The 25000-nt window shown below is 43.8% G+C and overlaps 1 protein-coding gene across 1 annotated transcript in view; it reads right to left on the bottom strand.

Moving 5' to 3' along the window:
• The window catches only part of LOC139761321 (uncharacterized), a 118424-nt gene that overhangs the window by 38231 nt on the left and 55193 nt on the right, over window positions 1-25000 (bottom strand). The gene's annotated exons all lie outside the window — the stretch shown is intronic.

The following is a 25000-nucleotide window of genomic DNA, read 5'->3' as shown; positions in this document are numbered from 1 at the left end:
GAACAGAAAAATGAGCCAAGTGAGGATATTGCCTTTGTTTCGTCCACAGAGGCTCAGGCTTGTGTGTGTGGGGGGGAGGAAAGCGGGGCGCTACAGGTGAGTGTGGCGTGGGTGATGGTTTAGTGGGCCAACTCAAGGGTGAGTGTAATGGTTGAGTGTCAGGGTAAGTGGGAGAGGAAAGAAGTGTCACACTCGAAGGTGAAGGAGGACCTGTAGATGTGTGTGTGTGTGTGTATGTGTGTGTGTGTGTGTGTGTGTGTGTTGTTGTTGAACACAGAGTGCATGCGAGTGCTGGGAAGAAGGGAGAAAACGAGAGATGGGTAATTGTTAGTCCTTATGCATCACGAAGCAAGGGGAAACCAGAGGAAAAGAACTTAATATAAGAATTTCTTTTCGTATGTTTTGTGACAGAAAATCTCATTTTCGTTTTTTACCAGCGGTTCACAGCTCCAAAATTTCATGAATATTTAATACCATCAATTGGCTAATGTTGATTTCCTTTATTGAAATTCCCAACCCTTATTGTGTGTGTGTGTGTGTGTGTGTGTGTGTGTGTGTGTGTGTATGTGTGTGTGTGTGTGTGTGCTCATAATTTTCTTGGAGACGATAATGCACCAACAACATTACTATTCTTTGGATAATTAATTTATGGACACACACACACACACACACACACACACACACACACACACACACACACACACACACACACACACACACACACACACACACACATACGCACACACACACACACACACACACACACACACACACACACGTCGATTAAACACAGAAACAACATACATACAATGATACAGCTACAGACACACTCACACGTGAGACCAATCAAGCAAAAGCAAAATACAGACAGACACAGTGACTCATTTGTGTATATTGTGTGTATGTGCTTGCTAGTGTGTATGAGCGTGTGTGCTTCTGTGTGTATGTGCTTGCTAGTGTGTATGAGCGTGTGTGCTTCTGTGTGTATGTGCTTGCTAGTGTGTATGAGCGTGTGTGCTTCTGTGTGTATGTGCTTGCTAGTGTGTATGAGCGTGTGTGCTTCTGTGTGTATGTGCTTGCTAGTGTGTATGAGCGTGTGTGCTTCTGTGTGTATGTGCTTGCTAGTGTGTATGAGCGTGTGTGCTTCTTTGTGTATGTGCTTGCTAGTGTGTATGAGCGTGTGTGCTTCTGTGTGTATGTGCTTGCTAGTGTGTATGAGCGTGTGTGCCTCTGTGTGTATGTGCTTGCTAGTGTGTATGAGCGTGTGTGCTTCTGTGTGTATGTGCTTGCTAGTGTGTATGAGCGTGTGTGCTTCTGTGTGTATGTGCTTGCTAGTGTGTATGAGCGTGTGTGCTTCTGTGTGTATGTGCTTGCTAGTGTGTATGAGCGTGTGTGCTTCTGTGTGTATGTGCTTGCTAGTGTGTATGAGCGTGTGTGCTTCTGTGTGTATGTGCTTGCTAGTGTGTATGAGCGTGTGTGCTTCTGTGTGTATGTGCTTGCTAGTGTGTATGAGCGTGTGTGCTTCTGTGTGTATGTGCTTGCTAGTGTGTATGAGCGTGTGTGCTTCTTTGTGTATGTGCTTGCTAGTGTGTATGAGCGTGTGTGCTTCTGTGTGTATGTGCTTGCTAGTGTGTATGAGCGTGTGTGCTTCTGTGTGTATGTGCTTGCTAGTGTGTATGAGCGTGTGTGCTTCTGTGTGTATGTGCTTGCTAGTGTGTATGAGCGTGTGTGCTTCTGTGTGTATGTGCTTGCTAGTGTGTATGAGCGTGTGTGCTTCTGTGTGTATGTGCTTGCTAGTGTGTATGAGCGTGTGTGCTTCTGTGTGTATGTGCTTGCTAGTGTGTATGAGCGTGTGTGCTTCTGTGTGTATGTGCTTGCTAGTGTGTATGAGCGTGTGTGCTTCTGTGTGTATGTGCTTGCTAGTGTGTATGAGCGTGTGTGCTTCTGTGTGTATGTGCTTGCTAGTGTGTATGGGGATGTGTGCTTCTGTGTGTATGTGCTTGCTAGTGTGTATGAGCGTGTGTGCTTCTGTGTGTATGTGCTTGCTAGTGTGTATGAGCGTGTGTGCTTCTGTGTGTATGCGCTTGCTAGTGTGTATGAGCGTGTGTGCTTCTGTGTGTATGTGCTTGCTAGTGTGTATGAGCGTGTGTGCTTCTGTGTGTATGCGCTTGCTAGTGTGTATGAGCGTGTGTGCTTCTGTGTGTATGCGCTTGCTAGTGTGTATGGGGATGTGTGCTTTTGTGTTCTATGTCGTTTATGCTTCTTTGTTAGTGTCTGTTTGTTATCTTGTTTCTCCATGTGTATGGACGTTTTTGTTTATGAAACTGTTACGTGTGTGTGTGTGTGTGTGTGTGTGTGTGTGTGTTGGGAAAGTCATTATGGAGCGAGCGATCAAAATACAAAGTGTCAGGTCTTCACCTATGCTTCGAGTTGCCCTCCAAGTGAAACTGTTTGAAGCGAGGAGCAGATGTGCTCGAACCATGTTTCATTGTCTTCCTCGTTATGTTTCGTTTTCCTGAACCCATATTACACGAGTGTCTCTCCCCTTCTATAATCTCCCCAGCAACCAAAAAACGCGAGTTTCTCTCCCCCTTCTATATTCTCCCCAGCAACGTACATACGGCTATGTGTACGTGAAGCGAAGACGTTCGGTGCAGATCCATTTTGCGAATGCAGGTTCGAATCACATGACCTCCGAAACGTTTCAGAAACATTGATCCGAGGCTTCATGGAACAGCGGTCAGAGATTCCCGTTAGCCGTAGCCAATGTCTTCCTAGGACCAACAGTATAAAGGTAATGGGACAGTGATTCGAGACTTTATGAGTATGTGTTTCGAGGGTTCAAAGGACACGGGGGGTCAGAAATTGCTGTGAGCAGTGGTCCGTGGCGTGGTAGGACGATGGTATAAAGGTTTACGAGAATGTGATTCGAAGCTTTAGGAGAATGTGTCTCGAGGATTCAAAGGGGACAGGTGGTTGTTACGTTGTGTCCAGATACGTCACGGTAGTCCTGCGCTATCAGTAACAACCCAGGAGAGCAGTTCTCGAACACGCACACACACACACACACACACACACACACACACACAGAGAGAGAGAGAGAGAGAGAGAGAGAGAGAGAGAGAGAGAGAGAGAGAGAGAGAGAGAGAGAACTGGCTGCTGTAGGTGAACTCAGCCCAACATATATATTATATCCATGTCATATTCTGTTGTCGTCTCAACAGAATATACACAAAACTCAACTATATTTACACACAATATCTCGGACAAGGTAAACACGGACCAGGTAAATCCTGGATGTGTTTTTTTCTACTAAGAACTGAGACCTGGAGCTTCCCAGGCGCTGTGAAGCAAACTCGTTTCTCTCATAGATTTGGAAACCCTTGATCGAGACTGTTTCACTTTGTGTTCTGTTTTTGATCAGATCTCGTTGGAGGACATGACTATTATTGCTTCATTATTTGAAAGAATTTTTTTATATTTGAATTTTCTCCATTATATTTTCTGACAGAGTCAGATAATGAGGTTTTGAGATGCGTTTAGTAGCCATCATAAATGATGGGAACTTCTCGAGCGAAGCCTCTCTGGTTCGAACCATCCTCGTGAACCACCAAACTTGAAGCACACCTTCCTCGGTTTTATGTTGAGGATGACGACTTTGTTAGGTCGTCCTGGCCTTAAAGACTCCTCTAGGAGCTTTATAAAGAGATATGCGACGTTAGGCGTCTCTTTATGACGCCAGAGGAATGTCCCGAAGGAGAATGAGCTTCTTACGATCGAGGATTCGAAGATGTGTTTCAGAAGGTATACTTTGGGTAACGACTCTTCTGCCCTTGACAAAGCTGTTTGTCTACTAATTATACATCATTTTTGCCTCATATCAGAGCATTATGATGTCATTAACATATCATTACTGAAAATACGTCTTTAAGAAATGCCAGTCTGAAGTGCCAAGAAACTATCTCTTTTTCTCTTCAAAGAAAGTCCCAAAGTGGTGGAAATTGATGGTTGTTTGAAGGACATACGAACACTTTTATGCCCAGTGGAGTTAGCCCGCTGGGGGAGGAGGGGCTGGGGAGGTGATAACACATCCCCCGCCCCCCTGAAAGAGGATAGGCGAAGAGGGATGGCTAGCCTGGGGGAGGAGTGAGGGACAGAGAAGGCTAACCAATCTGGGGAGGAGAGAGGGGGACAGAGAGAGCTAACCAACCGTGACACTGGCTGGGGGACCCAAGGCTGGGGTACTGGGCTGGGGTCGAGGTCTGGCGGGGTGCCAACCCTCACAGGTCGATACTTAACATTAAACACAAGTGATGAGACATGGATCTGGGTCACCAACACCATCATCACCAACACTAACACCAACACTAGCACCAACATCACCAACACCACCACCAACACTAGCACCATCATCACCAACACTAACACCAACACTAGCACCAACATCACCGACACTAACACCAACACTGGCACCAACATCACCAACACTGGCACCATCATCACCACCACCAACACTAGCACCATCATCACCAACACTAACACCAACACCAACACTAGCACCATCATCACCAACACTAACAATAACTCTAGTACCAACATCACCAACACTGGCACCATCATCACCACCACCAACACTAGCACCAACATCACCATCAAAATAGACCATTCCACCCGTCCCATGTCCAGCAGTAGTCATAACAGACCGATAAGTTCCCAAGTGCACTTTCATGTAGTGATCACATCATCAGGGGAGATACAACAATGAGATAGAAGACGTAGAACAGTCAGTTGATATACAAGGAAGAGACGTAGCTAAGACGACATTGGCAAATAAGTGTTACCGGATGGTGGTGTTCGGGTCTGGCATCATGTCTGTCATATAATTTAATTGTGTGGACAGGAAAGGAACTGTTTACAAATTTTGCCTACGACAAAACAACCCAGTTTGTATAGACCTTTGCTATTATTAATGTTACAATTCATTGTGTATTTGATAATAGAAGATTCAGTGATATTTTTCGTGGTAAATGAGTTACAATTGATAACTGAATTAGCGTTACACCAGTCAACACAATGGTCATGATCTTTACCATGCTTAAACGAACCATTTGATTCTATTCCTGTTCTTATATTAATGTTGCGTAAGTCTAACATAAAGATCCTTACTAACCTGCCCAACATAAAATCTATTACAGCTTTTACAAGATATTCTGCAAACACAGCCTGCAGAATTTTCTAGCAAGTGTTTATGTATATATATATATATATATATATATATATATATATATATATATATATATATATATATATATATATATATATATATATATATATATATATATATATGAGGATGAACTGGTATTCGTTATCACATGCAGACAATTGTATATTGTTATGTTAGCCATATGATATAGACATCCCTGTAGCTATAAAGGAAGAAGAAAAAATGCAATAGAAATTTTTTTGAATAACTTGGACAGTTGGAACGTTAGAGTTCCGAATTACTTATAAGATCATTTGAGCCAGATCTAAGGTTATCAGAAAGAAAAGTCCCCTTTTTATTTTGAATATTAATTAGTTTTGGAATTATGGTTGTGAATAAGAACTTGGACCATTACAGGAGATAATCTCTGGCAGAGCCATTACAGCTGACTCTTACTGTGGACCAGAGCCGAGGTGTTTCCTTCTGACCTTCCACTGTAGGATGACCTCATCACAGTTGTGTGTGGTGTGTCTGTGAGAAAACGAGAATAGTTCCATTTCTTTTACAGACAGACAGATGGACAGATAGACGGACAGATGAACAGACAGATGGATAGACAGACAGATGGACAGACAGACAGATGGACAGATAGACGGACAGATGAACAGACAGATGGATAGACAGACAGATGGACAGACAGACAGACCTGAGACTTGGCTTTCTTTCCACTGAGTTACTGTTTTCGTTGAGGTTTTGGCCGAACTGTTAAATGGACGGAGGAAAACTTTGTGGACAGACAAGACATCAGCGCCAGTGTCTGGGTCTACCTCCTCCTCTGGGAACCAGGCGTTGAGGGGCAGGGCCGAGTGTGAGGTGTGTTTACATGTGACAAGACGATCTCATGTTGAAGGCGTGAGTGTGAGGAGGGACTGACTGGCGGAGGGTCGTGAAAATGAAGACAAATCTTTATAGTCAGACTGGAAACCTTAGTTCTTTCTTATGACAACATACCAGACTGTGTCGAGAGAGGTGATGCCATTTCTCATACGTGTACAAAACTCACGTCTGTTAACCTGAACTCTATGCACATAGACACACACACACACACACACATCACAACACCCTATGACATGTGGTCCGGACTGGTGGAAGTGGCCAGCTTCCTGAGTGCTGCTGAAGCCTCATAATGATAGAAGGGACTTCAAGGGCAGGGATTGGGAGATGGGAAGGGATAGTTTTTCATTTGTAACTGAACTCATATGTACGACTCTAGCAGGACTCCCTCATTAGACAGTGAACCTCATGTCCCTCACAAAGTCGTCTTAAGAGATGTCTGTTGCGTTGTGGTGTCAGAGCTGCTTCTGAGGTAAACCTCAGTGGTTCACAGATCAACATGGCTCCCACGTCTTCAGCCCCAACCCTGAAATCGATTTAATTTCCCGAAATTAAGCACCAAAATTGGCAGGTGATTGCAGACCTCCCGTACGATTTAGGTCTTGGGAGAGATGAGGAAAGAAGATCACAAGGAATAAAGAGTAAATTTGTTCCGGATGACCTGAAGATCGGGGTGAGGTCATCACATGAAGAAGAAGGGTTGAGGGTAGAGTAGTGTGGCGAGAGGTTGAGCACATGATGAGTGAGTCAGACAAGACACCAAGGAATGGTACTGTATGACCTGACCAGACTGCAGAAGGAGGCCACAGTTCCTCTCAAGACTGACTCCTGTATTTACTGAAACTGTACACGAAGGGTCGAGTTTCATACTTGCCTCACAAGGACAGAAGGACACTCCTGTGTGATCATGCAGGTACTGGAGTTATCATACACAAATGGGAAGGATAACACTAACTTATTCCTCCTTCACAGATCCTACCGAAATATATATGTATGAACGTTCTCCATGAGGTAAACTATGCCTAATGATTTGACCTGAGAAATCAGAGCTTGGCTGGTTCGTATCCAGAAGCAGAATTTGATATGGTCAAGGAAAGTGATCTTCAATTTGAATTAAGCGAAGTAGGTTTTCCTAACCCAACTTCATTCATCTGCAACATCCTGATGAAATAGTTCCATAATTGAATTTATTTTTTTTTCTATTTAATTATTCTGTCTAGCGATGATCAGTATACAGTCGGTCTACTGCCTGTGGGTCAAGATGCACTTCGTCCAGTGAAGGTTCGTCTCAGAAAACATGATGATGATGATGACCCCCTGCCTCATGTGTGGATGATGATGACCCCCTGCCTCATGTGTGGATGATGATGACCCCCTGCCTCATGTGTGGATGATGATGATGACCCCCTGCCTCATGTGTGGATGATGATGATGACCCCCTGCCTCATGTGTGGATGATGATGACCCCCTGCCTCATGTGTGGATGATGATGACCTCCTGCCTCATGTGTGGATGATGATGACCCCCTGCCTCATGTGTGGATGATGATGATGACCCCCTGCCTCATGTGTGGATGATGATGACCCCCTGCCTCATGTGTGGATGATGATGATGACCCCCTGCCTCATGTGTGGATGATGATGATGACCCCCTGCCTCATGTGTGGATGATGATGATGACCCCCTGCCTCATGTGTGGATGATGATGACCCCCTGCCTCATGTGTGGATGATGAGGACCCCCTGCCTCATGTGTGGATGATGATGACCCCCCTACCTCATGTGTGGATGATGATGACCCCCTGCCTCATGTGTGGATGATGATGATGACCCCCTGCCTCATGTGTGGATGATGATGATGACCCCCTGCCTCATGTGTGGATGATGATGATGACCCCCTGCCTCATGTGTGGATGATGATGATGACCCCCTGCCTCATGTGTGGATGATGATGATGACCCCCTGCCTCATGTGTGGATGATGATGATGACCCCTGCCTCATGTGTGGATGATGATGACCCCCTGCCTCATGTGTGGATGATGATGATGACCCCCTGCCTCATGTGTGGATGATGATGACCCCCTGCCTCATGTGTGGATGATGATGATGACCCCCTGCCTCATGTGTGGATGATGATGACCCCCTGCCTCATGTGTGGATGATGATGACCCCCTGCCTCATGTGTGGATGATGACCCCCTGCCTCATGTGTGGATGATGATGACCCCCTGCCTCATGTGTGGATGATGATGATCCCCTGCCTCATGTGTGGATGATGATGATGACCCCCTGCCTCATGTGTGGATGATGATGACCCCCTGCCTCATGTGTGGATGATGATGATGACCCCCTGCCTCATGTGTGGATGATGATGACCCCCTGCCTCATGTGTGGATGATGATGACCCCCTGCCTCATGTGTGGATGATGACCCCCTGCCTCATGTGTGGATGATGATGACCCCCTGCCTCATGTGTGGATGATGATGACCCCCTGCCTCATGTGTGGATGATGATGATGACCCCCTGCCTCATGTGTGGATGATGATGACCCCCTGCCTCATGTGTGGATGATGATGATGACCCCCTGCCTCATGTGTGGATGATGATGACCCCCTGCCTCATGTGTGGATGATGATGACCCCCTGCCTCATGTGTGGATGATGATGACCCCCTGCCTCATGTGTGGATGATGATGATGACCCCCTGCCTCATGTGTGGATGATGATGATGACCCCCTGCCTCATGTGTGGATGATGATGATGACCCCCTGCCTCATGTGTGGATGACCCTGGTGGAGTTAACATTTCTTATTGACCTCCAATACGCTTCTCTCCGGGTCGACTGGGCGATGTCTGCCCTCATTATGGATGGAGCCCAGGAGACGTGTAGGGAATATCGTACCCTCGACCAGTGTAGGGAATATCGTACCCTCGACCAGTGTAGGGAATATCGTACCCTCGACCAGTGTAGGGAATATCGTATACCCTCGACCAGTGTAGGGAATATCGTATACCCTCGACCAGTGTAGGGAATATCGTATACCCTCTACCAGTGTAGTGAATATCGTATACCCTCGACCAGTGTAGGGAATATCGTACCCTCGACCAGTGTAGGGAATATCGTATACCCTCGACCAGTGTAGGGAATATCGTATACCCTCGACCAGTCTATTCCACATGCACACCAGCGGAGTCTTCGGCAGTAGACAGGCAAATGGATGGAATCCGTCGCCTTTAGAACTGGAATAATGGTTCATCCGCTGGGGGGGTGGTGGGTGCCGCGGAGGGGGCCCCCCTCCCCCCCCTGGAGTCTAGCCTGGGGTCGTACGTCGCAAGGAGAACTTCCTGTAGCTGGCGCTATAGAGACGCGCCCAGCCAAGGCTGGCATGCACACACACATACACAGGCGGGGAATAGCTGTGTGTGTGTGTGTGTGTGTGTGTGTGTGTGTGGTACGTCTCACGACCCCAGAATCTTCTGATACGAAATCGATATTCATGATCCGGGAAGATCCGTCGACCAGGTCACAGTCCCAGAAGATGATGCTGGTTGGTTAATGCTCCTCGATTCCCTAGCGTTCATCCTTTCCCTGCTACTTAATGTGGCGCAGCTTTGAGCTGCAGAATCTCTCTTGGGGAAGGGTTGTGGGTAACACAAGGACCTGTTCAAAGGAAGGTGTTCTGGAGTGAATATGAATGAATAGATGAATAGATTAGTTTACAACTGAATATTGCAGGTACGTAATACAGAATATTCACTGAGGAAGATCAGATGGCAGCGGAGGGAAGGAATATTCGGTAAATATTCCATACAAACTTTTAAAGGAACACAGACGAAGCAGATAAAGTCAAGGTGTGAGAGAAGAAAAATGTAATAATGATGATAATAATGTGAGAGAGAAAGTAATTACGAGTGAGAAATGTAATTGCTTAATTACTTAGCTATGTTGTATAATGCTACAGTTATACGATTTTTGACCCTCCCACATTTGTAAGGAAGCACGGGAATATATATATATATATATATATATATATATATATATATATATATATATATATATATATATATATATATATATATATATATATATATATATATATATATATATATATATATAAGCAGTGAAAAGTTTTTATCGAGGATGTAAGGCATGTGTACGTGTAGGAAGAGAGGAAAGTGATTGGTTCTCAGTGAATGTAGGTTTGCGGCAGGGGTGTGTGATGTCTCCTTGGTTGTTTAATTTGTTTATGGATGGGGTTGTTAGGGAGGTAAATGCAAGAGTTTTGGAAAGAGGGGCAAGTATGAAGTCTGTTTGGGATGAGAGAGCTTGGGAAGTGAGTCAGTTGTTGTTCGCTGATGATACAGCGCTGGTGGCTGATTCATGTGAGAAACTGCAGAAGCTGGTGACTGAGTTTGGTAAAGTGTGTGGAAGAAGAAAGTTAAGAGTAAATGTGAATAAGAGCAAGGTTATTAGGTACAGTAGGGTTGAGGGTCAAGTCAATTGGGAGGTGAGTTTGAATGGAGAAAAACTGGAGGAAGTGAAGTGTTTTAGATATCTGGGAGTGGATCTGACAGCGGATGGAACCATGGAAGCGGAAGTGGATCATAGGGTGGGGGAGGGGGCGAAAATTCTGGGGGCCTTGAAGAATGTGTGGAAGTCGAGAACATTATCTCGGAAAGCAAAAATGGGTATGTTTGAAGGAATAGTGGTTCCAACAATGTTGTATGGTTGCGAGGCGTGGGCTATGGATAGAGTTGTGCGCAGGAGGATGGATGTGCTGGAAATGAGATGTTTGAGGACAATGTGTGGTGTGAGGTGGTTTGATCGAGTGAGTAACGTAAGGGTAAGAGAGATGTGTGGAAATAAAAAGAGCGTGGTTGAGAGAGCAGAAGAGGGTGTTTTGAAGTGGTTTGGGCACATGGAGAGGATGAGTGAGGAAAGATTGACCAAAAGGATATATGTGTCGGAGGTGGAGGGAACGAGGAGAAGAGGGAGACCAAATTGGAGGTGGAAAGATGGAGTGAAAAAGATTTTGTGTGATCGGGGCCTGAACATGCAGGAGGGTGAAAGGAGGGCAAGGAATAGAGTGAATTGGAGCGATGTGGTATACCGGGGTTGACGTGCTGTCAGTGGATTGAATCAAGGCATGTGAAGCGTCTGGGGTAAACCATGGAAAGCTGTGTAGGTATGTATATTTGCGTGTGTGGACGTATGTATATACATGTGTATGGGGGGGGGGGGGTTGGGCCATTTCTTTCGTCTGTTTCCTTGCGCTACCTCGCAAACGCGGGAGACAGCGACAAAGTATAATACAAAAAAAAAAATAATATATATATTATCAAACATATACGCCATTTCCCGCATTAGCGAGGTAGCGTTAAGAACTGAGGACTGAGCCTTACAGGGAATATCCTCACTTGGCCCCCCTTGTCTGTTCCTTCTTTTGGAAAATTAGATGGAAAGGGGAGGATTTTTTAGCCCCCCGCTCCCTCCCCTTTTAGTCGCTTTCTGCGACACGCAGGGAATACGTGACAAGTATTACTATTGTGGTACAAATATTATGAAAATTTTCTACAACTCAAAATTTCTTTTTTTCTTTGACGTAGGACAGCTTGTCATTCGACCCACACTACAGGCATCCTAGTTTCCAAACCACCAAACATTCGTCGCACCAGAAATTATAAACATTAATATGTGTTCTTCAAAGTATTCCTAGGTTCATGTTTCATGTTTATCCTATTTTGTGCATTATGAACACTAGTTAGACCATTATGAACACTAGTTAGTCCATTGCGAACTCCAATTGGTCCATTGCTAACTCCAGTTGGTCCATTGCGAACCCTAATTAGTCCATTGTGAACCCTAGTTAGTCTGTTATCAGAAAAATTTGGGTAGAACGAGGCTGTGCATGAAATTAAGTTTCTCTCTCTCTCTCTCTCTCTCTCTCTCTCTCTCTCTCTCTCTCTCTCTCTCTCTCTCTCTCTCTCTCTCTCTCTCTCTCTCTCGAGTTACCCCAGGCACCAAATGAAACCTAAATGAAACGAGCTCCATGATAATTACATTCGCCAAATTCCTTTTCTGAGTTAGGAGTCTCTTGTGGCTGGAGAAATTACTTTCCAAGGTGACACTAGGACCAGGAATGGAGCCTTGTAAAGGTTTGTGTTATCTATGCTTTAATTCCATGAGATGAGCTCAGCACTCAGATATATATATATATATATATATATATATATATATATATATATATATATATATATATATATATATATGTTGATCACACTTGTCCGTGATGATAGTATGAAGGTGAAATCGCACTTCAGTAGGAGTTCATGCAATTATATCTAACATGTAATTTTTCTATACAATGTGGCACGACATGTTTCGTGGAGACAATCCACCTCATCATCAGGTGGTGCCAGTACTTAACAAAGTTATTTAAATCCCAACATCACACTTGAGTCCCGCCGTCCAGCACCAATCTGTACAGACCAACCACTGTCCACTTTGTCTGGCAGTAACCGTTGTAAGGGAGAGTGATTAAGGGGGGTCACGTGGCGGGGGTTGACCTGGGTAGCTGGGTGTGTCTTGAACAACTTTTTATGTTTTCGTGTTTTGTCAATTCTCTCATAATGATTTGGTTAATGCTAGGATGGACTTTAAAATTGCCTGGGGACAAATTAAAGTTCTTAGTATTAGCAATTAAGACAGATTCAATAACGTTACGTGTGACATAATCAGCAGAGGGGTACAGAATAACGGGATTTTCAAGATCTATGGCCAGGGTGATCATTTTCATGACAATGTTTAGCGATCGCATTTTTGTGGTCATCCCTGCGTACTGCATGACGGTGCCAATAACACATCTCCGTTACAGTTTTACCAGTCTGGCCTATATAAATATATTTACATGACTTGCATTTGACGACGTAAACACTCCCAATTGTTGCATGATTTGGCCTACTATTTATTAAGATCTTACTGATGGTGTTATTGTACTGGAAAGCAACATTACAAGCACCTTATTTTAGAACAAGTCTTAGGTTAGCTAAGTTGGGTGAATAGGGCAACACTAAACATTTAGACTTATCCTTATTTGTCACATTTTTTGTTCACAAACCAATTGGGATAATATAACTGCCTAAAGACACGTCTTATAGGCCTATGGGATCACATATCCGTAGTGCTCTTAAAAACATAGACATAACTTCAGACATTTTCATAGAAGAATCAATGGATAAAAGGAAAAAAAATCGCTGCTACATTCGTCAAAATAATGCTTCATTGATTCCAGCTGCATTAGAATTCTTTATTCTCCACGAATTGCATTACCGTAATGTTATTACATCATCTCTTTACTGATCATATTTCTTACCAGCTCATCCTTGAATTTACCTGCGTTTGTAACTTTCATTATGACTCATTTATGTAATGTGTTTAAGGTACAGTAACCAAAGTGCGTACGGTAAAGCTCACAATATACACCATGGAATATAGACCTGTGGGATAATCAAATTGGTTGGACTGAGAGTTGCAAAAAGAAAAAGAAAGAATTTTTGCTCTTAAAGTCGTATGAGAAGCCTGTGGGAAGGTGGGAAAGCGACTTATTTTTCGACAGATTAAAAGAGGAAATAATCATGCATTTGAAATGGTTGACTTGACAGCAGGGAACAAGAGAAATTAGGAAGCTAACATAATACAGCTGATCAGTCAGCCAACACAAAGAGTTGTAAGGGGTTTATTCTTTTCTATCATTAATATCTAAATTCTCATGACATTGATCAGGCTGTGAAATATAACAATGGAATAAGTACTGACCAGCAATGTTCATATGTTTATTGTTATGACTATACTATGCTAACATATGACTGCTGTCTGTGAATTATTTACAGTTGTTTTTACTGACAATAACTCTCTCTCTCTCTCTCTCTCTCTCTCTCTCTCTCTCTCTCTCTCTCTCTCTCTCTCTCTCTCTCTCTCTCTCTCTCTCTCTCTCTCTCTCTCTCTCTCTCTCTCTCTCTCAGCTGATTATTCATACTCTCTTGCCCATTCATACATACCTAGTCTGCCCAAGCTATGTAAGGGTACAACAAGACTTCTTGTTGTAAGCCATTATTACGTAAACTTATGAGAGAGAGAGAGAGAGAGAGAGAGAGAGAGAGAGAGAGAGAGAGAGAGAGAGAGAGAGAGAGAGAGAGAGAGAGAGAGAGAGAGAGAGAGAGCGAAAATCGTATTCATATCAAGACAGTCGCATGTAAATCCCTCACGAACACGACCTTCCTAAACTATCACTCTTCCACAAAACCCCATCCGGAAAAGCTCGGTCACACACACACACACACACACACACACACACACACCAGGCGCCCGGTGGGGCCTCAGGCGGACACAGATCTGGGATACAATTACAAAAATACAGAATCGTGGGTTCAGGCCGACCCGGGCAAACACCGCCTCACCAAATGACTCTAGTGATTCAAGTCGTCTCTGGCGCCTCAGGGGAAGACAGGATCTTTTCCTCCTTTAATTCTCTCTTGTGAGACTCATGACCAATCTAGTTCTGCTTGACGAGAGAGATTCCCCTCGTCTGTCTTGTCTCTGTGGTTTGTCTGTCTTAGTTATACGATTTTTTACTTGTGCTTTGAGAACAGCTGAGTGAGTGTGTCAGCAGCTTTGGTGTACGGGGACCGGGTTATAGTGATGGGTGATTTGAATGCGAAGGTGAGTAATGTGGCAATTGAGGGTATAATTGGTGTACATGGGGTGTTCAGTGTTGTAAATGGAAATGGTGAAGAACTTGTGGATTTGTGTGCTGAGAAAACACTGGTGATTGGGAATACCTGGTTTAAAAAGAGAGATATACATAAGTATACGTATGTAAGAGAGATGGTCAAAGGGCATTATTGGATTACGTGTTAATCGATAGGCGTGTAAAAGAGAGACTTTGCGATGTTAATGTGCTGAGAGGGGCAGCTGCGGAGGCGAAGGTGAAGATTTGTAGAGGTGTTCAAAAAAGAAGAGAGAATGTTGGGAAGAAGAGAGTGGTGAGAGTAAGTGAGCTTAGAAAGGAGACTTGTGCGAGGAAGTACCAGGAGAGATCGAGTGTAGAATGACAAAGAGTGAGGGCAAATGACATGAGGGGAGTGGGTGAGGAATGGGAGGTATTTAGGGAAGCAATGAGGGCTTGTCCAAAAGATGCTTGTGACATGTGAAAGGTGGGAAGTGGGCATATGAGAAAGAGCAGTGAGTGGAGGGATGAAGAAGTAAAGGTGTTAGTGAAAGAGAAAAGAGAAGCGTTTCGGACGACATTTGCAAGGAAGGAGTGCAAATGACTGGTTAATGTATAAAAGAAAGCGGCAGGAGGTCAAGAGAAAGGTGCAAATGTTGAAAAAGACGGCAACTGAGAGTTGCGGTGAGAAAGTATCATTGATCTTTAGGGAGAATAAACAGATGTTTTGGAAGGAGGCAAATGATGTGCGCAAGACAAGAAAACAAATAGGAACATTGGTGAAAAGGACTAGTGGGGAAGTAATAACAAGTGGTGATGAAGTGAGGAGATGGAGTGAGTATTCTGAAGGTTTGTTGAATGCGTTTGATGATGAAGTGGCAGATGTAGCGTCTTGTTGTCGAGGTGGTGTGCGAAGTGAGAGGGTCAGAGAGAATGGTTTGATTAGGAGAGAAGAGCGAGTGAAAGCAATGCGGAAGATGAAATTCGGCAAGGAGGCTGTTTTGGATGGTACTGCAGTAGAATTTATTAAGAAAGGGGATGACTGTGTTGGTACATGGTTGGTAAGGATATTCAGTGAATGTATGGATCATTGTGAAGTGGTTGAGGATTGGCGAAATTCATGCATGATGCCACTGAACAATGGCAAAGGGGATAAAGATGAGTGTTCAAACAACAGAGCTATAAGTTTGGTGAGAAACTGTATTGGGGAGTATTGAATGAAAGAGTGAAGACATGTACAGTTCATTGGACTGGGGAGGAACTATGTGGTTTCCGAAGTGGTAGAGGATGTGTGGATCAGGGGTTGGCTTTGAAGAATGTGTGTTAGAGAAATACTTAGAAAAACAAATGGATTTGTATGTAGCATTTATGGATCTGGAGAAGGTATTTGGTAGAGTTGATAGCGATGCTTTGTGGGAGGTCTTAAGAGTATATAGTGTGGGAGGTAAGCTGCTAGAAGCAGTAAAATGTTTTTACCAACAGGTAGAGCATGTGTACGGGTAGGAAGAGAGGAGAGTGATTGGTTCCCAGTGAAGGTCGGTCTGCGGCAGGGATGTGTGATGTCCCTTTAGTTCTTGAATATATTTATGGATGGGGTGGTTAGGGAGGTAAATGCAAGAGTTTTGGAGAGAGGGGCGAGTATGCAGTCTGCTGGGGATGAGAGGGCCTCGGAAGTGAGTCAGTTGTTGTTCGCTGGTGATACAGCTCTGATGGCTTATTCGGGTGAGAAACTGCAGAAGTTGGTGACAGAGTTTAGAAAAGTGTGCGAAAGGAGAAAGTTAAGAGTAAATGTGAATAAGAGCAAGGTTATTAGGTTCAGTAGGGTTAAGGGACAAGTTAATTGGGATGTAAGTTTGAATGGAGAAAAATGGAGGATGTGAGTTGTTTTAGATATCTGGGAGTGGACTAAGTAGCGAATGGAACCATGAAAGCGGAAGTGAGGCACAGGGTTGAGGAGAGGTGAGGGTTTTGGGAGCGATGAAGAATGTGTGGAAGGAACGTTATCTCGGAGAGCAAAAATGGCTATGTTTGAAGGAATAGTGGTTCCAACAATGTTGTATGGTTGCGAGGCGTGGGCTATAGATAGTGTTGTGCGGAGGAGGATGGATGTGCTGGAAATGAGATGTTTGTGGACAATATGTGGTGTGAGGTGGTTTGATCTGTGTTTATAAGAGTACTACGAATATGTAATCCCATAGGCCTGGTAGATGAATGTAGTTATATAAGACGTGTCTTTAGGCAGTTATATTATCCCAATTGGCTTGTGAACAAAGTTTACTGGAAAGCTAGGAAGACATTTTATGTTTCTTGTAACAAAAATGTGACAAATAAGGATAAGTCTAAATGTTTAGTGTTGCCCTATTCTCCCAACTTAGCTAATCTAAGACATGTTCTAAAAACATTGCTTGTAATGTTGCTTTCCAGTACAATAACACCATCAGTAAGACCTTAATAGATAGTAGGCCAACTCATGCAACAATTGGGAGTGTTTACGCCGTCAAATACAAGGCACATATATATATATATATATATATATATATATATATATATATATATATATATATATATATATATATATATATATATATATATATATATATATATATATATATATATATATATATATATATATATATATATATATATGCTGATACTAAGAACTTAATTTGTCCCCAGGCAACTTTAAAACCCATCCTAGCATTAACCAAATCATTATGAGATAATTGACAAAACACGAAAACATAAAAGTTGTTCAAGACACACCCAGCTACCCAGGTCAACCCCCGCCACGTGACCCCCCTTAATCACTCTCCCTTTACAACGGTTACTGCCAGACAAAGCGGACAGTGGTTGGTCTGTACAGATTGGTGCTGGACGGCGGGACTCAAGTGTGATGTTGGGATTTAAATAACTTTGTTAAGTACTGGCACCACCTGATGATGAGGTGGATTGTCTCCACGAAACATGTCGTGCCACATTGTATAGAAAAATTACATGTTAAATATAATTGTAAGAATTCCTACTGAAGTACGATTTTACCTCACACACACACACACACACACACACACACACACACACACACACACACACACACACACACACTCTTTTCTCTTGCATCAGGAAACCCTTCTATCTTGAGAGAGGCTGCTGCTGCAGCACTCAGGAAGCCGGCCACGTCTACCGGTTGGGAACACAGGTCATAAAGTGCTGTGATGTGTGTGTGTGTGCGTCTATGTGGAGAAAGTTCAGGGCAAATATATCGCAAGTGATCTGCTGTATGGTAGCTGCATCGTGGGCAGGAAGCATCTTGGGATATACTGAAACAGTGTTTGTGGTGTTGTAGTGATGGGTCGTGTGCAGAAAGCCAAGGAAATTTAACACATGGTTTCTTATCTTTCTTTATAACGTAAACTAACACGCTGGTGTTCAACACTTCCTGCTGTGTGCACGAAACCTCGACACTTCCCTCTCGTATCTCCTCACCCCCTGACCAGACAGCTTCTCCCACTCAGCAGTTAATCAGCTCAGCAAATCCAGCACCAAATTCTGATCAAAAACCAAAATGCAATATCCTGGACTTTATTTTCAGTGTTTCTTTTATATGTTTATGATGGACACACTCACATGATCCCAGCCTTCCATAACTTATCTCCTGTGTCGATTCACATTTTACTAATAATACTTTTTCATTTGGTTTCCTGACCCACAATGCAATTTACACACACCAGAAAAGGTTTGTACCTTTAAAGTTAATGATATTAAACCTGTATATCTATTTCTTATTAGAATAAATGTATCTACCAAGTATCTTTGTTATACTGTTTTGTGACACACACACACACACACACACACACACACACACACACACACACACACACACACACACACACACCATTCTCGTCCATATAAGTTATCTAAGATCCTCAAAACGTCTCATCCCTCATCAGTTCCCTCATTTCTGATCCTCATGTACTCACTCACATCCCTCTGTACCATCGTATCATGCCTGCTAAAACTCATCCTCTTCATCGACTCCCCCACAGTGAGGTAAAGCAAGTTAATATTCCTCATTCTTTCTCCTACATCACCAGGGTTTACCATTTGTGTCGTATCGCTGTCTGTATCTCAACAAGACGTTTCGTTTGACCTCGACACAGCCTTGTTTCATGACCTAATCTACCTTTTTTTTTTCGACCGTGTTTATGCTGCTTCATTTTGCTTCTTGGCTTGTCTGCACATCCATGTTCCACTATGCTGTTTCTCTCTGTCTCATTCCTTCTTAGTTCATAAATTTCATTTTCTACACACACTACCCCCAAACACTATTCCTGCACTTCATTATTCATTTCTGTTTCCCCATCTGGCCATATACTCAGTCTTGTACTCACTAAGTCTTCAAATCTCTCAAGTTGTTTTTTCCTGCCTGCTGTATGTACTCCTGGATAGTACAAAATTAAACCTCACGCTTTTTGACTGTGTGACAAAACACACTGAACTTCAAATAACTTCGTTACCACTAAAGATTCTTATGTTTCCTGTTCACCAATACATTAGCTAAGTGTGCTTCACTTCATCCCTTCTCACTAGGTGTGTAAGTACTCTTTATCAATTAGTTTCTTCAAAATAGCATCTTCTATACACAGTTCGTATCGTGTTTAGACCTGTGAGAGCTGTTCAGAACCCCTATCGTTTTTATTTTCGTTCTCTCACATTGTATCGTTTGCATATCTAGTTTTTGCTCTGCCATTATACTCTCAGTTCACCTCTCCCGTTGACATCTGTGAGAGCCTCTCCCAGCGTAAGTGGCACTTGAAGTAACGTTAATGCTTGAGTGCCTCTCTCAGTGTTAATGCACTTGAGTTCCATTATATCTCAAGTGCCACTCCAAGTGTGAGGACATTATATCTCAAGTGCCACTCCAAGTGTGAGGACATTCTGGTAATGTCATTTCCAGTGTTTACGTTCAAAGATTCGGTGACGTAATACGGTGTTGTAGTGTATGTCAGGGTACGGTACCTCCATAGCAGTGACACGTGACGCTGATCTTCAGCAGTGACGCAATGCCTCAGGAGTGACGCAATCCTCAAGAGTGACGCAATCCCTCAGGAGTAACGCTGTTATGAGGAGAGAGTGACGCTGTCTTTAGAGGGAGTGACGCTGTCCTTCCAGGAGTGACGCTGGCCTTCAGGAGTGACGCTGGCCTTCAGGAGTGACGCTGGCCTCCAGGAATGACGCTGGCCTTCAGGAGTGACGCTGGCCTCCAGGGATTACGCTGGCCTCCAGGAGTGACGCTGGCCTCCAGGAGTGACGCTGGCCTCCAGGAGTGACGCTGGCCTCCAGGGATTACGCTGGCCTCCAGGAGTGACGCTGGCCTCCAGGAGTGACGCTGGCCTTCAGGAGTGACGCTGGCCTCCAGGAATGACGCTGGCCTTCAGGAGTGACGCTGGCCTCCAGGGATTACGCTGGCCTCCAGGAGTGATGCTGGCCTCCAAGAGTGACGCTGGCCTCCAGGAGTGATGCTGATCTCCAGGAGTGATGCTGGCCTCCAAGAGTGACGCTGGCCTCCAGGAGAGACGCTGGCCTCCAGGAGTGACGCTGGTCTCCAGGAGTGACGCTGGCCTCCAGGAGTGACGCTGGTCTCCAGGGATTACGCTGGCCTCCAGGAGTGATGCTGGCCTCCAGGAGTGACGCTGGCCTCTAGGAGTGACGCTGGCCTCCAGGAGTGAAGCTAGCGTCCAGGAGTGACGCTGGCTTCCAGGAGTGACGCTGGTCTCCAGGAGTGACGCTGGCCTCCAGGAGTGAAGCTAGCCTCCAGGAGTGACGCTGGCTTCCAGGAGTGACGCTGGCTTCCAGGAGTGACGCTGGTCTCCAGGAGTGACGCTGGCCTTCCAGTGTCCTTGCCAAGCGTAGCCAAGCGTCCAGGACACGAGACATTATCCCCAGGAAGGAGTACATCTGGAATGACGATTTCTATCTAGACAACCAGAGAGGCGTCCTTCTGCCTCTTTGGGGAAGGTGATATCTTGTCGTCGGCGAACATTTCCGTAAAACGTCTTATTTATACTTCCCTCAAAGGCATAACCGTCCCTCTAGACCACCATACGTATCCCAGTCTCGTAGCCAAGCGTCCCAGCCCTTCAGGGACCATCCCACGGGCGGGATCGTCTCAAAATACATTGTTACGGTCGAGGAAAAACTTGTTACCTCACGAATAATGTGGCGCCTTTCCAGAGCTCGGGACGAAACTTTTTCTATTAAGAGGCACAAGGTTGGTCCTTCTGACCTAACCAGGAGATGTGTTACCCCTTCGGAAATGACAGGTCAAAATTATGTTTCCTACAGAAAATTGACCAGTTCCATAACAGGGGAAACCATATATATATATCTATATATATATATATATATATATATATATATATATATATATATATGTATATACATATATATATATATATATATATATATTATTTTTCATGTTTAAGGCACAAGTCACAGACAAAAGTCCATATTAGCGCTGGGTCTTAATTGAAATATAGAGAGTATGATTCAACGGAAAAAAGAAAAGACAAGGAAAGTATTTACGAATTTTGGAGAAAGTTGAAAACTTGTCTTTAGAATTGTGACAGACCATAGTTATTGGGAATGACATGAGAAGTTAGAGAATTCCAAAGCTTCGACGTGTAGGGAAAGATACAGTCATCAAAACGGCCCATCTTTGAGTTGCTGATGTCTACACAATAATCATGAGACGCAGCAGCTTGCCGAGTATTGCGTGGTCTAGCTAGTCGTGGGGGCACACAGGCAGCCAGCTCTCGGGAGCAAAAACCCAGGAAATACCTACAGAAGAGGGAAAGTGAACCAACGTTGTGGCGTAGGGCAAGGGGGTCAAGTTTGGAAGTTAGCCTGGGACAGTTTATAAGGTGGATCGCTTGTGAGTAAGAATGCAGAGCTGGAACCACCCCAGATGCGATAGCAGTACTCCATACAAGGACGAATCAATCCCTTGTATAAGCGGAGCAACTGTTCAGAAGAGAAGTTTCGACATCTAAACAGATACATCCATTTTCTTAGAGGCAGACTCAGCTATTCCCGTAATGTGAGGTTTCCAAGAAGGAGTGGATGTTACAGTAAGTCCGAGTATGAACACTGAGTCAGGAGGTGGGATTACAGAACCATCAAAGGAGAGACGAGAGTTGTGAGGGGTCGTCGAGAGAGAGATTGGTAGAAATTGTGTCTTGGAGGCATTAAACTTAACAAGATTTTGTGTACCCGACTGAGATATCCTGTCCAAGTCTGAGTTCTGGACAGAAGAATTATACGTTGATAAACGACAAATAATCATTATATAACCCACTTATTATAATCTTCCTTTATAGACATCGAGATATCATCACATTATAAATATAGTACTGTACTATCATCACTATAGGAGCTAATATAACATCATAGATTTCCCGTGATCAAAACTCGATAGTTTAAGAGCATTTGGAATGACCCATGACGGCATCCGAGCCTGTGTTCCTGTTCTGTTCAGCAACACACACTGTTCCGTTCAGCAACACACACTGTTCCGTTCAGCAACACACACGAGCAGTCACGTAAGGCTGGCTCGTCCACGCCCATAGCCTTAGCACCAATGAAGAAAAGTCTTTAAATCTAAATCAAGATTGAGAGATAAGCTTCAAAAAGTCCTCATCCTTTATCATCAAGTGTTTGATGTAATTATTAGATGTCATCAGGATCGTAAGAACCTATACTGACAGCAGAACAGAACAGGATGAAAGAACTTACTCTTTCTTCTTCCTCTCCTCCACTTCTTCTTTTAAGACGACGTCATTCACGATTGGAACAGCCTCCCGCCCTGGCGCAAGGATAAGTCAACTGCCTTTCGCACGTTAAAGTGAGGCACACCATCAATTCTAAGCCGTCTCGTAGATTTAGAACTAAATCTCCTACTTCAAGACGTAACGCGAGTTTGATTCTTAGCACGCATGCGTACATGCAGGTCACGTGAAGCTGTGGTAACCACGAGCGTCTCTGATACAGTCATTAACTCTGGTCGCTAAAGTCCGTCAATGTCGTAGTATTTCCGACCTATCTGTGCTACGTAACAGGTGAGATGTATAACACTTTCTTTACCTGGTGACGTAGCGAAGACGTGAGTGATTGTTACGCGTTACTTACTGATGTTACACCGACGCGTAATTTCCATGGCCATCACTCACCCGTGACATGAGATGTCGCTTCCTAATTAGCCATTCATTACCCACTTATACCCAGTGATGTATTGCTGTTAGCCCGCTGTTTATCTAAGCTTTGGGCTCATCAAGTGCCTAGGGTCATTAAGGTCGTGGACGTCAAGGTACGTACAGCCGAACGATCGTTAACGCCTTCCTCAGGTGTTAAAGGTAATTCTAAGACCACATACAGTGTCACTATAGCCCATGATGACATGTTAACTTCCGCTCAGGGGGAAATTTATTGAATGTAATCACCATTGTTAAACACACCTGACAACATTACTAGTAGTTTACGATGTTACATTAATACTTCAGGATTGTCTATTGCCACACAAGAAGGGTGAAAGTAATCGTTTCCAGGGTCTAAAACTACGTCATCAACACTGTAAAGAGGCACGACTTTCAAACGTCGCTATTGTGTTCATCCAATTCATTCACGCGACTGACTTTCGCAGTAAAGCTAAATTGGGTTAATGGTTCATTCGTCTCTCTCTCAGTAAAGTAGGATTACACACAAGAGATTAGGTTACACGAAGCATTAAGTAATAGATGATGAAGGCATCGCTTATACATTCTATTTAACTTATTAGGTTAAATTGTTATCGCACAGGGGCCATAATTATCATACATAACCAAAGGGATGATATCACCATATAAGAATGATGTGTACGTTTCCACAAGCATATTACTGAACAGTTCTCTCACTTTCTGAACTTCAGACCGAGAGATGAAGTCTTGGAAACTTCTTATCTCTCCTTATCCAACTGCTGACACATCCACCACGTATTCAAAATGATATACAACTGCAAAGACCAAAACACAGACAGACCTCCATCAAGATTAGGTTGGTCTGCATCCACAGTTGCTCCATAGATCAAGTGCATTTTGTGTGAAGAAATGTTATGATGATACACTGTCGTATTTAAGGTAACTTAAAGTTAGATTTAAGAAGGTATACTTGACTGAAGTGGACTTACACTGCAACACCCAAGGTAGCTGGAGTGTGTGATATACAACAGAATATAGGAAGCTGATTTTATATATATATATAACCGTTGTAAGGGAGAGTGATTAAGGAGGGTCACGTGGCGGGGGTTGACCTGGGTAGCTGGGTGTGTCTTGAACAGACAAAGCGGACAGTGGTTGGTCTGTACAGATTGGTGCTGGACGGCGGGACTCAAGTGTGATGTTGGGATTTAAATAACTTTGTTAAGTACTGGCACCACCTGATGATGAGGTGGATTGTCTCCACGAAACATGTCGTGCCACGTGTATAGAAAAATTACATGTTAAATATAATTGTATGAATCCCTCTGAAGTGCGATTTCACCTCCATAACTTTCATCACGCACAAATGTGATCATATATATATATATATATATATATATATATATATATATATATATATATATATATATATATATATATATATATATATTTTTTTTTTTTTTTTTTATACTTTGTCGCTGTCTCCCGCGTTTGCGAGGTAGCGCAAGGAAACAGACGAAAGAAATGGCCCAACCCCCCCCCCTCCCCATACACATGTACATACACACGTCCACACACGCAAATATACATACCTACACAGCTTTCCATGGTTTACCCCAGACGCTTCACATGCCTTGATTCACTCCACTGACAGCACGTCAACCCCTGTATACCACATCGCTCCAATTCACTCTATTCCTTGCCCTCCTTACACCCTCCTGCATGTTCAGGCCCCGATCACACAAAATCTTTTTCACTCCATCTTTCCACCTCCAATTTGGTCTCCCTCTTCTCCTCGTTCCCTCAACCTCCGACACATATATCCTCTTGGTCAATCTTTCCTCACTCATTCTCTCCATGTGCCCAAACCATTTCAAAACACCCTCTTCTGCTCTCTCAACCACGCTCTTTTTATTTCCACACATCTCTCTTACCCTTACGTTACTTACTC

The sequence above is a fragment of the Panulirus ornatus genome, chromosome 40 (genome assembly GCF_036320965.1).
Source record: "Panulirus ornatus isolate Po-2019 chromosome 40, ASM3632096v1, whole genome shotgun sequence".
Lineage (NCBI taxonomy): Eukaryota > Metazoa > Arthropoda > Malacostraca > Decapoda > Palinuridae > Panulirus > Panulirus ornatus.
Note: the sequence above shows the minus strand (reverse complement) of the source record. Positions and strands in the feature narration are given on the sequence as shown.